This window comes from Tasmannia lanceolata, unplaced genomic scaffold (assembly GCF_043159265.1).
Source record: "Tasmannia lanceolata isolate RefF3 unplaced genomic scaffold, GAP_Taslan_0.1 ptg000118l, whole genome shotgun sequence".
NCBI classification, from domain to species: Eukaryota; Viridiplantae; Streptophyta; class Magnoliopsida; order Canellales; family Winteraceae; genus Tasmannia; species Tasmannia lanceolata.
Genome location: NW_027518794.1, coordinates 127,501 through 132,500, shown reverse-complemented (window position 1 = coordinate 132,500; position 5,000 = coordinate 127,501).

The following is a 5,000-nucleotide window of genomic DNA, read 5'->3' as shown; positions in this document are numbered from 1 at the left end:
TGGCAAGGCTAGGCATATAGAGAGGAATGGACCACGGTTGCCAAGGTTGCGCAAGTTTTGGGCATTTTTTGCCCGGATATGCCCAAGTATGCCCCGATAGGCCCGTTACGCCCCGGTATGAACGCGTATGCCCGGATAGACTCGGTATGCCTTGGGATACATGCGTATGCCCCGATAGGCTTGGTACGCCCCGATATGCGCACGTGTGCCCCAGTAGGGCTCGGTATGCCCCGGTATGTACGCGTGTGCCCCGATAGGCCCGGTATGCCCCGATATGCACACGTGTGCCCCAATAGGGGTCGGTATGCCCCGGTAGGTACGCGTGTGCCCCGTAATGCACGTTTCGCAGATCTCCCCGCATGTCCCGCCCCTATATGTAATACTTACTTACTTACTTACTTTCTTTCTTGCTTGCTTGCTTGCTTGCAATGGTTGGGAGTGCCCGGCATGCCCCGCTGCAGAGACCAAGGGCGCAATGACTTGGCACCGCGGATGCCGGGACTCCGGCACTTCCCGTGGCACTGATGGTTGGTTCCAAAGACAAAAGGCCGTGCAAGGCCACCGCACCGCGGATGATTTTGCTCGTGCTGGCGCCGTTGTGTGGCCAAAGAACATGCGCGAATGCTCGTGTCGGAAGGGTTGGTGTCCTGGCCCCGCGGGTGTCACGAATGCTCGGTTGCGAAGACCATGGGACCAGAGCCATGGCACGTCGGATGATGGCTCCAGCTGGCGCCCCGGCACTTTCTGTGGCATTGATGCTCGGTTTCAAAGACAAACGTGCGCAGTGCCAGGGGACCGCGGATGACTGCTCGTGCTGGCCCCGTTGGGCGGCATTGATGGTCGGTTGCAAAGAAAATGCGCGATTGCTCGTGTCGGGGCCCGGCAAGCCAAGGCCAAGCGAGCCATGGCACGTCGGATGATGGCTCCAGCTGGCGCCCCGGCACTTTCTGTGGCATTGATGCTCGGTTTCAAAGACAAACGTGCGCAGGGCCAGGGGACCGCGGATGACTGCTCGTGCTGGCCCCGTTGGGCGGCATTGATGGTCGGTTGCAAAGAAAATGCGCGATTGCTCGTGTCGGGGCCTGGCAAGCCAAGGCCAAGCGAGCCATGGCAACGCGGATGATGGCTCGCTAGTGCTGGCGCCGTGCACAGTGGCCTCGCACACTCGCCCTGCACGCTTCCCTTGCACGCAGCCTTGCACACTAGCCTCGCATGCGAGCCTTGCACCCTAGCCATGCAAACTAGCCTTGCACGGTAGCCATGCACACAAGCCGTGCACATTAGCCATGCGCACAAGCCCCGCACACTAGCCTTGCGCACAACCCTTGCACACAAGCCATGCACTCGAGCAATGCACACAAGCCTTGCACTCAAGCAATGCACACAAGCCCTGGACACTAGCCTTGCACACGGGCCTGGCACACAAGCCTTGGGCACTAGCCTTGCGCACTAGCGTTCCACATGAGCCTTGCACACTAGCCTTGGACACTAGCCTTGCACACAGGCCTTGCACACTAGGCATGCTTGGGCGAGCTGATCCCGCATCAAGTCGACGGGTCTAGGCATTCTTGGGCGCAGATCCCGCATCGTCTCGTCGCGTCTGGGCGCAAACACGTCGCGTCTCGTTGCGTCTTCAGAAGTCGTCGCTAACAGCACCTTTGGTTGCCACTGGTGGTTAGGCTGGTTGGTTGCGCAAACCCTATAGGAGGGTGGCATGCTGGTGGGCGTTTTTGCCCGGATAGGCACTAGAATGTGCAGATTTTGGGCGTTTTTGCCTGGATAGGCTAAGGAATGGGCATGCTTTGGGCGTTTTTGCCCGGATAGGCACCGGAATGCTTGGCCTTGGCTTGTCCTAGCAAGGCATTGCTGGGTTGGGCTCCCTTGGCCTTTTGGGCGCCTTGGACGATGTCTTGCGAAGACCATGGGCACAAGGCCATGGCATATGGTGAGGAAAGGACCACGGTTGCCAAGGTTAGGCACCGGAATGCTTGGCCTTGGCTTGCCAAAGCAGGGCATTGCTGGGTTGGGCTCCCTTGGCCTTCCGGGCGCCTTGGACACTGTCTTGGGAAGACCATGGGCACAAGGCCATGGCATATGGTGGGGAATGGACCACGGTTGCCAAGGCTAGGCATATAGAGAGGAATCGCATTTTTGCCCGGATAGGCACCGGAATGCTTGGCCTTGGCTTGCCATAGCAGGGCATCGCTGGGTTGGGCTCCCTTGGCCTTCCGGGGGCCTTGGACGCTGTCTTGGGAAGACCATGGGCACAAGGCCATGGCATATAGTGAGGAATGGACCACGGTTGGCAAGGCTAGGCATATAGAGAGGAATGGACCACGGTTGCCAAGGTTGCGCAAGTTTTGGGCATTTTTTGCCCGGATATGCCCAAGTATGCCCCGATAGGCCCGTTACGCCCCGGTATGAACGCGTATGCCCGGATAGACTCGGTATGCCTTGGGATACATGCGTATGCCCCGATAGGCTTGGTACGCCCCGATATGCGCACGTGTGCCCCAGTAGGGCTCGGTATGCCCCGGTATGTACGCGTGTGCCCCGATAGGCCCGGTATGCCCCGATATGCACACGTGTGCCCCAATAGGGGTCGGTATGCCCCGGTAGGTACGCGTGTGCCCCGTAATGCACGTTTCGCAGATCTCCCCGCATGTCCCGCCCCTATATGTAATACTTACTTACTTACTTACTTTCTTTCTTGCTTGCTTGCTTGCTTGCAATGGTTGGGAGTGCCCGGCATGCCCCGCTGCAGAGACCAAGGGCGCAATGACTTGGCACCGCGGATGCCGGGACTCCGGCACTTCCCGTGGCACTGATGGTTGGTTCCAAAGACAAAAGGCCGTGCAAGGCCACCGCACCGCGGATGATTTTGCTCGTGCTGGCGCCGTTGTGTGGCCAAAGAACATGCGCGAATGCGCGTGTCGGAAGGGTTGGTGTCCTGGCCCCGCGGGTGTCACGAATGCTCGGTTGCGAAGACCATGGGACCAGAGCCATGGCACGTCGGATGATGGCTCCAGCTGGCGCCCCGGCACTTTCTGTGGCATTGATGCTCGGTTTCAAAGACAAACGTGCGCAGGGCCAGGGGACCGCGGATGACTGCTCGTGCTGGCCCCGTTGGGCGGCATTGATGGTCGGTTGCAAAGAAAATGCGCGATTGCTCGTGTCGGGGCCTGGCAAGCCAAGGCCAAGCGAGCCATGGCAACGCGGATGATGGCTCCAGCTGGCGCCCCGGCACTTTCTGTGGCATTGATGCTCGGTTTCGAAGACAAACGTGCGCAGGGCCAGGGGACCGCGGAGGACTGCTCGTGCTGGCCCCGTTGGGCGGCATTGATGGTGTGTTGCAGAGAGCATGTGCGATTGCAAGTGTCGGCCGGGTTTGGGTTCCCTTGGGCTTTCGGGTGCCTTGGACGCTGTCTTGCGAAGACCATGGGCACAAGGCCCCGTCCTGGCCCCTTGTTCGATTCGCTCTCGTCTTGCGCTTGCTTCCAAGGTCCTCCATGACCTTCCCCATGGCCTTGCTAGATCCCCCCCATGACGCATGACCTCTGTCCGTTGATTGGTTTTGAGTGCACACCATGCCCGGCTTGGCACCGTGTTGTCGCGTGAGTGGCATTTGGATCGTGCATGCTGGTGGGCTACCTGCCAATGCGCACAAGCCTTGCACACTAGCCTTGCGCACGAGCCTTGCACAAAAGCCTTGGACACAAGCCTTGCGCACAAGCCATGCGCACAAGCCTTGGACGCTAGCCTTGCACACAAGCCATGCATACAAGCCTTGCTCACAAGCCTTGGGCACTGGCCCATCGCAGTAGCCTTGCACACAAGCCTTGCGCACTAGCTTTGGGCACGAGCCTTGCGCACTTGCCTTGGGCACTAGCCTTGCACACAACCCTTGGGAACTAGCCTTGCGCACCAGCCTTGCCCACAAGCCTTGCACACCAGCCTTGCACACTAGCCTTGCATACAAGCCTTGCACACTAGCCTTGCACACAGGCCATGCTCACTAGCCTTGGGCACTAGCCTTGCACACAGACCTTGGGCACTAGCCTTGCGCACTAGCCTTGCCCACGAGCCTTGCACACTAGCCTTGCACGCAGGCCTTGCACGCTAGGCATGCTTGGGCCAGCAGCTCCCGCATCAAGTCGGCGGGTGTAGGCACGGTTGGGCGCAGATCCCGCATCGCCTCGTCGCGTCTGGGCGCAAACCCGTCGCGTCTCGTTGCGTCTTCAGAAGTCGTCGCTAACAGCACCTTTGGTTGCCACTGGTGGTTAGGCGGGTTGGTTGCGCAAACCCTATAGGAGGGTGGCATGCTGCGGGGCGCTGGAATGCGCAGGCTTAGGGCGTTTTTGCCCGGATAGGCACTGGAATGTGCTGGTTTTGGGCGTTTTTGCCTGGATAGGCTAAGGAATGGGCATGCTTTGGGCGTTTTCCCCGGATAGGCACTGGAATGGGCTGGTTTTGGGCGTTTTTGCCTGGATAGGCTAACGAATGGGGCATGCTTTGGGCGTTTTTGCCCGGGTAGGCACTGGAATGCCTGGCCTTGGCTGGGCATTGCTGGGTTGGGCTCCCTTGGCCTTTCAGGCGCCTTGGATGCTGTCTTGTGAAGACCATGGGCACAAGGCCATGGCATATAGTGGGGAATGGACCATGGTTGCCAAGGTTAGGCAATATAGAGGGCGGTGGGCGAGTAGGCCATGGCGTCACTTGTTTGCCCGTGTTTGCTCCCTTTGTGCGTTGTTTGGTTTTGGGAGCACACCTACCTTGCTAGGCTCGGCGGCTTACCCCTGCCCTTGTGGGTACTGGGTTGCACGTCTGTTTGCAACCCTATGGCTTGGTTGCTGCTGGCTTGGTTGGGTAGTTTGCCTCCGCCAATGCGCACAAGGGTTCCTTTTCTTCGTACCTGTGAGCTTACCTCCCTTGTTCGATTTGCTTTTGTATTGCGCTTTCTTACAGGGTCTCTCCAATGAGCTTCCCCCCCCCCATCTTTG